This window comes from Nannobrachium achirus (assembly GCF_963921795.1).
Source record: "Nannobrachium achirus genome assembly, chromosome: 13".
Lineage (NCBI taxonomy): Eukaryota > Metazoa > Chordata > Actinopteri > Myctophiformes > Myctophidae > Nannobrachium > Nannobrachium achirus.
Window position 1 is genome coordinate 580,936 of NC_137833.1, and position 11,128 is coordinate 592,063.

Genomic DNA, 11,128 nt, shown 5'->3' on the forward strand with positions numbered 1-11,128 from the left:
TTGTTTTGCATGAAAAACATTCATTGGGCTAAAAACATAACATTCATTCATTGGTTAAACTCAATGAATGAATTGGTTAAACTCTGCTATTAATCTGCTCTGTTGTTCTTTTCTTTACAGAGGCTGGTCTTCTTCTGGTCCCGCCCCTCCCTCTTAACATCCATCCATCCCTCCATCCATCCATCATCCGTCATCCATCCTCCATCCTTCCAGGGAGAGCAGAAGAAGTGAAGACCACAAGTCACCCTCCTCCTCCTCCTCCTCCTCTTATCGTTTCCACGTCTTCATTTGAAGTCCACAGTTTTTCTCTCCATCTCTCTGCGTTCTTCTGCTTCCTGCTTGGAGACTCTTTGAAGCACTTTTTATTGAGTGATCTTTTTGTTCGGGCATCAGGATGGCTGCCTACACCGTGTCTCTGCAGGGTCCTGCACCCTGGGGCTTCAGACTGCAGGGAGGAAAGGACTTCAACATGCCTTTAACCATCAGTAGGGTGAGTTGAACCCTAAACCCTAAAGCCTAAAGCCTAAACCCTGAACCTGAACCCTAAAGCCTAACCCTAGCGCCTTGCCCAAAACCTAACCCTTCAACATGCCTCTGACCATCTCTAGGGTGAGTTGAACCCTAAACCCTGAACCTAAACCTAAACCTGAACCTAACCCTTCTGTATAGACCCTACCCTAACCCGTCAACATGCCTTTAACCATCTCTAGGGTGAGTTGAACCCTAAACCCTAAAGCCTAACCCTAGCCCTGAACCTAACCCTTCAACATGTCTCTGTCCAGGGTGACTTTATTGATTGATTGAATACATTATGGTGCATTTATAACGCGCTTTTATCCAAGGTGCTTTACAGAGATTGTGCATTACATTCACCCATTCACACACACATTCATTACATTCACCCATTCACACACACATTCATTACATTCACCCATTCACACACACATTCATTACATTCACCCATTCACACACACATTCATTACATTCACCCATTCACACACACATTCATTACATTCACCCATTCACACACACATTCATACACCGGTGGCGGAGGAAACCATGCAAGGCACCAACCAGCTCACTGGGAGCAATGTGGGGTTCAGAGTCTTCATTATTCTACATTATAGAGGGTGTGACATCATCATCATACCTGGAAGTTATGCAGGAACGCCTTCTGAGTGGCAAAAAACACTTTCTGGTCTTGATCTGATTGCATTAAACCACGTTAAACAAAGTTAAAGGGGAAGACCACCCATTTTCAATATTGAACTATGTCATTAATATACCTTAGAGGAGTTGTGTGGAAATAGAAAAAAAGTTCCCCCTCTTCTGTGTTGCCTAGAACTGGAGGATTGATTTTGGGGTTTGTATTGTAAAGTACAACTTGATGACATCACACCGTTGTACTTAACAATACAAACCCCAAAATCAATCCTCCAGTTCTCCACTACTAAGGTATATTAATGACATAGTTCAATATTGAAAATGGGTGGTCTTCCCCTTTAAACTCACTTTGTCACTGGATTTGCCATTCACTTGCATACCCTCTGTTAGCAGTTTGAATAGGAAGCATTCAACGCAGACGCATTGAGATATTGTATTGCTTATTGATTGGTTTTATAGAAGACTTGCTGGCTTATCTGTGTGTGATATTCATTCATGAGGACTTTACTCCAGACCTGGTCTTACATCATGGCTTCACTGTGAATGTCAAAGACATCTCTCTTGGTTTGGAGGTTTGTGTAAAGACACAGCTTAGAAATCCACACACCGGAGGAAGCCAACATGAAGCAGGTTTTACCTCCCTGTCAGAGTGTGGACTGGACTGGACGATAAGCAGGGCTTCAGGACCACCACTAAGGGTCCATTTGGTTCCATCTGTCAGGGTTTGAAATGTACCAGGGTCTCCTTGTGATGCTATTTATAGCACTGAGCTGGAACTGTCAGTCTGTCTTCTGTACTTTAACAATAATCCTACTGTACATTACTGTAGGGCAGTGGTTCTCAACCTGTGGGTCGGGACCCACATTATTCTGGGGGGGGTCCCCAGATGTTTAATTTAATGTTGCAACATTGTTTTCTCACTCAACAGTAAACAAACATAAACCTACATTTTAAGTGTATAGAGGGTATCTGCACATTTCTAAAGTGACAATTTAAGGACTTTTTAAATACCTCTAAAATGACAAATTAAACATTGGCCAAATTGTCATTGTAGATCTGCTATTTTCACAATAGAACTGTATTATACAAAATGTAATGCCTCAACTCTTAGTGCTCGTCAGGGTGGAGTGTGTGTGTGTGTGTGTGTGTGTGTGTGTGTGTGTGTGTGTGTGTGTGTGTGTGTGTGTGTGTGTGTGTGTGTGTGTGTGTGTGTGTGTGTGTGTGTGTGTGTGTGTGTGTGTGTGTGTGTGTGTGTGTGTGTGTGTGAGAAGCTCTGCTGTAGGCGACTGTTAGGCTGTAGCACAGTCAGTACCTTTTCATATTGAGGACCCCCAAACTGATACACATGAATCCATGGACCCCCATTTGAAAAGATTTGTAGAGGATATCCGGTACAGTAGCAGTGGTTCTCAGTCATTTTCATTTCATGGACCTTAAGTTGGACCCCCATGTTTACATGTATTAGACCATGGACCCCCATGTTTACATGTAGGACATGGACCCCCATGTTTACATGTAGGACATGGACCCCCATGTTTACATGTAGGTCATGGACCCCCATGTTTACATGTAGGTCATGGACCCCCATGTTTACATGAAGACCATGGACCCCCATGTTTACATGTATTAGACCATGGACCCCCATGTTTACATGTATTAGACCATGGACCCCCATGTTTACATGTATTAGACCATGGACCCCCATGTTTACATGTAGACCATGGACCCCCATGTTTACATGTAGACCATGGACCCCCATGTTTACATGTAGACCATGGACCCCCATGTTTACATGTATTAGACCATGGACCCCCATGTTTACATGTATTAGACCATGGACCCCCATGTTTACATGTAGACCATGGACCCCCATGTTTACATGTATTAGACCATGGACCCCCATGTTTACATGTATTAGACCATGGACCCCCTTTGGAAGGCATTTTAATCTCTGGGTTAGGGTTATGATTCTAATCTAGACTGTAACTCTAGATTAGTTCATGTAACTCTGCAGTTAAAGACCTGTAAGGGGTTCATTTGGTTCCTAAGTATCAACCATTTATCTGCAGACCCCCGGGGGACCCCCAACCCTACTCTGAGAACCACACACACACACACACACACACACACACACACACACACACACACACACACACACACACACACACACACACACACACACACACACACACACACACACAGTGTTGTTTCAGTGGTTGTGTGTGAGTTGAATGCAGCTGTACTCTGCATAAACACCCTGTGACCAGCAGGCTGTTGCATGTGACACCTTTCACTGTAGATCATACATGGGCAACTGGCAGGGGCCACATGCGCAAAAATAGCCGATCTACAAGCTCAAAAGCTAAAAACAAGCTCAAAACGCATTGCAACGCTCATGCGTTTTGAGCTTGTAGATCTGCTATTTTAGCTTGCTTTGCTGTATGAGATATGACAAACTATGACGTAGCAACAAGCATTGTGGCCCTCTGGAGTGAAGGTGGAAATATAGTGGCCCTCACCATCATCAAAGTGGCCCAGCCCTGCTATAGCTGCTATGAACCATGGAAATGTTGGAGAACCAATGCTATTATAACACACACACACACACACACACACACACACACACACACACACACACACACACACACACACACACACACACACACACACACACACACACACACAGTGGTCTTAAGCAGCTAAGTACATTTACTGAAGTGCAATTGTTATTCTAGGTATTTGCACTTTACTCAAGTATTTCCAATTTCCAATACTACTTCTACTCCACTTCATCACGGATCCAAATATTTTACTTTTACTCCACTACATTTATTTGAAAACGTTAGTTACTAGTTACTTTGCAGATATAAATTAATAATATTACAAAACATACTTAAACCACTTTAGCCTTATTTTATACCGTGGCTATTTCAAAATAGTCGATCTATAAGCTCACAACACATCACATTGCAACACAATGTGAGCTTGTAGATCTGCTATTTTCAAACATTTTGTACTTTTACTCTTGGTACTTTAAGTACTTATTGATGCCAATAACAGTATTTCTACATTACGGTTGATACTTTTACTTTTACTTGAGTAAAACATTTTGTACTTTTTTCCACAGTGTACAGTATAGTATAATAGTAAATACAGTATATACAGTATATACAGTATATACAGTAGCACCAACAGACCAAAGCAAGTCACTCTTAGTGCTATTTATTTAACAGCGTTGTGATGTTGGTGCAGCTGCTTGCTGCTTGGTTTAGGGCTCTGGTAATCAAAGCGTGGTCCGGGGACCCCCAGGGGTCCTTGGGGGGCGGGGCGGGTTCCAGTTGGTTAATACTGATCTACAAGCTCACAGCGCTGTGTGAGCTTGTAGATCGTCTATTTTCACCATCTCTGAGAACCTGGCTAACGACTCACTGAACAGGAAACACAAAACAACACAAACACCTGTGGTCAACAGATGGAAATGCATTGAGCTTTATTTACACAACATCAATGAAAGGAAACAATGAATGGCATTAAAATGCATTTAAATAAAACAAGAAGAGAAAATAACATACAGTTATAGAGCAGAAGAGAAAGAAAAGGTAAAGAATGGAACAATAGAAAGTTGTTTTAGTTGTGTTTTAACAGAAATCAGAGTGTAGGAGATGGATGGGTCTCTCTAACCCAGGGCTGGGTGACTTTGATGATGGAGAGGCCACTACATTTTCACACTCACTCCAGAGGACCACAATGCATATACATAGCCGGAAAAAAAAATAGCCGATTTACGGCGACGCGTTTTGAGCTTGTAGATCTGCTATTTTTGCTATTTTTGAATTGCAATCCCGTATTTATATGTTCTTAAGTTAATTTTATGAACTTAAATACAAATACATTGGATATAAAAAATACAATAACATTTTAATACTAGTCATTTAGCTACTAATATAGACTGAAGTAATTAAAGCCGGTAATTTTTTCCATGTTTGGAATTGTAACAGCTGAAATCAATAATATATCAGTACTCCAATATCAACCTGTGGGCCGCATTAAGTGACGGTGGGGGCCGCATGTGGCCCCCGGGCCGCCTGTTGATGCTCTAACCGCTCTGTCCTCTGAGATCATCAAACATGTAGTGTTAAAGTTACATGTAACTAAGTTACATTTTGCTGTAACTTGCTGCTAACTGAGTTACATTCATATTTCTGTAACTCGTCAAGTAACTGAGATACTTTTTGGGTAATTTTTAAGTTACAAGAAGTTACAAGCAAAGTTATAATTTTACATTTAAGTTTTGTTAAGATTGACGATCAAATGTCCAGATCATACATATATATATATATATATATATATATATATATATATATATATATATCCACAAGTTTCCGCGGGAGTTTACTGGAGACTATCCGGACCAAACTTCCGGGTTTAACAGCAGACATACAAGCTCACGTCGCGTCGCAGATGCAACCCGTTGAGAGCTTGTAAATCGGCGCCGGAAGATCGATGCGAACGTTTGCGCGATGCACTATGGGGCGTAGGAAACTCGTGGATATATATATGTTTTACTTTATTTTAGGAACACAAAATGTTTACTAAAGGAAAATGTCAACCTTTTTGAAATAAACATAAAACTTAGTTGAGAGGCATATTTCTGCTGGCATGTGCCTTTTTTTGTAGGATATTATATTTTGTTTCATGTACATGTAACGCTGGAAAAAAACTAACTTGAAGTAACTAAGTTACTTTTTGTAACTTGAAACTTTCTAACATTTCTAAAGTGACAATGTAAGGATTAGAAATTAAACATTGGCGTTGTGAGCATGTAGATCAATTAAAATGTGATTATTAAATTAAACATTGGCGATGTGAGCATGTAGATCAATTAAAATGTGATTATCAGATAAACCACCAAACTCACTCACTCACTCACTCACACACTCACGCTCTAACGCTCTAACGCTCACGCTTATCTACGTCTATCTATTCACTCGCTTTAGCAACTGATCCCAAAGTTCACATGGTATTGGCCATTAGCATTATACCAACGGTGACGGAGCCCCAATTTCATTTCTCCCAAATTAAAGCTCTTTATTAGCGTTTTCTTTGCCTGTTGTCATGGTTACGGTCCGTTCCTCCAGGCCATGGGATCTGTAGCCCCACACACACACCCCTCTCTCACAGTTAGGAATGTGCATTCTCTCTCTCTCTCTCTCTCTCTCTCTCTCTCTCTCTCTCTCTCTCTCTCTCTCGATTTTACCAGGTGCGTTTGATGTGTGTCTCATCTTCCAACGGGTATGAAAAAACTATGTGGAGCAAGCGCATTCATACTTCTATTCACCTAAATTTGCTGTTAAATTATTTGCATCATAAATATACACTCCTCCATGAGCTGCTCCTTACATTATGATGCTCCCACATATTCTCACGCACGCACCACAGTAACTTTCCCCACAACCCACACTCTGCACATATTTTGGAGCACATATCTTCGAACGGGTAAGGTCTAGTTAAATTAAACATTGGCGTTGTGAGCATGTAGATCAATTAAAATGTGATTATTTTGGGGGCTGTGGCCTGAAGTGGTTGAGAGGCTGTTCTAGAGGGTGTGCAGTGACATCCTCATTGCTCTGTCTTTCTTGTCTAGTTTTATTTAGATGTTTTGCTCTGACCATCGGGCATGTATTGTGTGTCTCTGCACTGTTGGGTTGTGTGTATTGTGTGTCTCTGCACTGTTGGGTTGTGTGTATTGTGTGTCTCTGCACTGGTGGGTTGTGTGACTAGTGTTTGACATGGTGGACATGGTGATGACTAGCATTGACTGTTATGGACACTTTTTGGCACTGCATTCATAGTTGTGCTTTAAGTATGGCTGTTACACAATGAGTGTTGACTGTTAAGAGACACTTTATGTATATATTCTTCTTTGTCTTTCTGTGGTGTATACCTGCTCTTTACTGTACACTCACTGTACACATGTGTTTCTTGTCATACTTCTCTGTAACTTTGTGAATAACCTTAAACTGCTGTGCTGCTCAAACAGATTCAGTGTTACCAGTGATACTAATGTATCATTGTTGTGACCGTCAGGTCGCATTTACTATATCAAAACCTCCACCGGCTGTCAGTCTGACTGTCAGTCTGACAGTCTGTCTGTCACACGTCACACTTTTCCCTGCTCATATCTCCGCAACCGTTGCCCCGATCCATGCCGAATTTTGCACACACACTCCTTGCTTGCCAAACCACAACCTCCACCCATCAATTCTCACATTGCCCTCTTTTAGCGCCACCATGAGGCAGATTTTTGCAAAACACATTTATGGACACTGCTCCTAAAATTTTGCCCTAAAATCACGCAAATCGGTACACACTATGTCTACACTCAGCGCCACCATCAAGCAGATTTTTTCTAACACATTTTTGGACACTGCTCCTACAAATTTTGCCCTAAAATCAGTCTTACTGGTAGTACTCTACTGTTGTGTAAAGTAGTGTTTCTCAACCTTTTTTCTGCATGGTCACACTTTTCATGTCCCAAGAATCCATGGTCACACCAACTTAATACGGGGGTGTAAATATCCTCACTGTCGGGAAGAAACCTGCTTCATCATACAAGGCTGTCCCACAACAGTAGTGAAAAAAGCCGATCTACAAGCACACAAGATCTGCTGTTTTCACTAGTTTAAATCATTTTTAAAATGATAAATACAATACTGGCTTTCAAGCAGTTTCAAGGGGCACACTTGACCCTTCTCAGGGGCACACCAAAGGTCCCCAGGACCAGTGGTTGAGAAACACTGCTGTCTATTAAACTGCTCTGCTCTGTGTTGTGTGCGTGCGTGCGTGCGTGCGTGCAGGTATGGTGTGTAAAGATGACATGGCTGATGCAGGGTTTCCGCCACCGTTATATAGGCCGGGCGCCCCGCCCGGTCTGATATCGCCCCCGCCCGGCCAGACGTCCAGGGAAAATGATGCAAAATTCCTCCTAAAAGCGTACAGGCAGGCGACACGGCTCTGGAATGTGTTCAAGAATGTGCATGCATCCTGCCTCGCTGCGCTGTCTATCAGCGCACATTAACACCAGATAGATTTGTGTTACATAGTTGTTATTTTTTATTCTTTTGTGCTGTGCTGTATGGCTGCAGCGTGCAGAGCATACACCATACCCCTTTTTTGCAAAGAGACTTCACGTCGTCGTCATTAGACACACACACACACACACACACACACACACACACACACACACACACACACACACACTTGCAGAGAGAGGGAGAGCTATATTATTAGCCGACATGCTAACAGTGCCGCTATGTGTCCGATGGGACGCGATGCCAGATGAGAACCACAACAAAAAGTTTTCATCATCTTCACCTCCCAGCGAGTCAACAGTTTGCAAATGCGGATCCTACATGCTGCCTGCATTAACATTGGATATGTTTCTTTAGCCTACTTGAACGGGGCAATAGTGTTCCGTTTCTCTCTCTCGCTCTCTCTCTCTCTCCCCCCCAGTCCCTCCCGTACGAACGTTGTGCAGTGCAGGCTTGCTGGCGTGTGAGCTTGATGAAAACCGCTAATCTACAGGCTCACATTATGCAAAAAAAAGACGTGCATCCGGACTAGAGCTGGGATCGGGCCCATTTTTTCTGTCCGACCCGAACCTGTGTCCGACAGTTTTCTGTCCGACCCGAGTCGACGTCCGAGCATTAATCATGAAAAAGCGTCCGACCCGAGCCGAGGCCCGAAACTTATGTTTTCAACGCTTTTTCGCCTCGTTTCTTTTTCTTTGAGGAAGCCACTGATTTACACTCACTAGCAAACGTGTTATAATGTGCAGTGAGTGCATGCAGCGTGCCTGTTTGTTACCCTTAATAATATTAAGCCACATTGTGTTGATTATTGTGTTTTAAATAATTACACAAGTAGGCTACGTTAGATTATTAAATAATAGGCTATAACGTGCACTGCGCGTCTGGTGACTCTTGTCTGACTGCAGTCAGTGACTCGCTGCAGTCACACACTTAAAATCCTCTTTTACAAACTGTTAATAAAGTATTCACACACAAACCTTTTCCACATGTTCAATCAATATCAAAATGTATTCAGTCTTACCAGCATAGACGAATCTGACATCTGCTTTTAATATCCAGCGTCCACAAACGGCCAGTACACGGCCAGTTGGCCGTCTTTCTTAATCAAAAACTATTATTAATCCAACCATTATGGTTTATGGGTTTTAGGCTAAGGCTACATTCAACATCGGACTTTTTAATTATGTCTGCGTTGACAACTACGTTGAAATGCGTCCATACCGCGGCGCTGATTTCCCTCTTTCGTTTTCAATTGCTCTAAACTTTACCGTAGACAAGTTAACCTTTATCTCGGCTGGCGGCAACATTATCTCTCACTCATTCGCTTTTTCTTCTCGTGTATCTGTTTGTTTGTTTGTTTGTTCTCTGTCACATATGACACTCCGTCTCCCACTTCCTTTTCCCCATGAACATGTGTGCATGGTTGTCAAGACAACGCACTGAGCGTAGCCACGTGCAGTGCACCAGAAAGACAAGGAAATAGCACACACAGAGACGATAGTTGTATCGTTTTACACTTTATTTTCTATGAATCAAAATTATGTCCGACCCGAATCGACGTCCGACAATTAATTGTGAAAATGCGTCCGACCCGAGCCCGAGCCCGTCGGGCTTGTCGGGTCCCGTCGGATTTCGGTCGGGTATCCCAGCTCTAATCCGGACGCGATGAGCGCTCAACTGCCTGCAACTAATTCAAAATCGCGCAATGCAACCCGTAAAGCGACATGCCTCATTGTGCGAACATGAAGTGACTGTTATGGAGAAACTAGTCTTTAGCTGTGAGTTTTCTCAATCCCCCAAAACAGGCACAGGAGTAGCGCTAGGTAGAGAGGCGCGTGTGTGTCTTTGTTTTCAAAGAGTCAGAACAAACTCCTGGGCTGGTGATCAACACTGCTTTTCCGACGTTTCCTCCCAACAGCGACACATATCCACACGTTACTGAGCTGCATGTGTGTCCAGCCTGCTTGCAAGTGTTTGTGTGCTAAGATAAACACATCTCCAACTCCGACCGTCTAACTTTGCTCAGCGTTGCCATGTTTTGTTTGTGAGAGAAACAAGCAATCAGGTCTATGCAAATAAAATGTATGTTTTTGTAGTGGAGTAAAGGTACAATATTTGGATCCGAAATTGTGGTGGAGTACACTCTAAAAACTGCTGGGTCAAAAACAACTCAACTTGGGTCATTTTTGATCCAACTCACGGGTCAAATAGGGACCAATGCCAGGTTTGGTTGTTTTAACTCAAGAAATTTGGTTATGAATATTGACCCATAAATTGGGTCAAATAAATAACCAAATTATTTGTTTAAAATGACCCAAGATTGTAGTCAATATGACCCAAGTTTTGGGGTTGAGTGGGCTAAATGAATACAACCTACATATGCATGGTCTTTAGAATGACAATGTCAATATTATCTGTCATTAACATAACATCAGAAATGTTTCAGGGTTTCTTCTCAGATGATTTGTTCGAAGATTGGTAATATCAACATAAAAGTGCATACAATATATTATGCAACAATGTTGATAATACTATAGTCAGAATAGTTTAGAGAAGATACACAAAAATAATCTCAGAATTACTATGAGTTCTTCTCTTTCAGACAAGCTGTTGGGGAGGGAGCTCAACCCTAAGCTAGCAGCCAAGCACTTACGGTTAGGGTTTAGGCTCAAATATTGACAAATCAAATTCAGACATATGACAGACAGCTTGCCGAGACAGACACATGGATATGACATATTTAGCATTTTTAGCTCCCAACAGCTTAGAAAATGTCTCTGGAAACCTAGAAAAATGCTTTTCCCAGCATGCTTTGCAAACAGGTTTATGGTGCCTGTCCCCTGATTGGCCCAAAGCTAGACAACTGACCCAAG

The 11,128-nt window shown here is 42.3% G+C and overlaps 1 pseudogene across 1 annotated transcript in view; it reads left to right on the forward strand.

The window, feature by feature from the left end:
* The first annotated feature begins 394 nt into the window (after positions 1-394).
* The window catches only part of LOC308296727 (LIM domain-binding protein 3-like), an 87,084-nt pseudogene continuing 76,350 nt past the window's right edge, over positions 395-11,128 (forward strand). Inside the window, exon 1 of the transcript in view lies at positions 395-490. The product of the transcript in view is annotated as an LIM domain-binding protein 3-like (transcript). The remainder of the gene's footprint in view (positions 491-11,128) is intronic.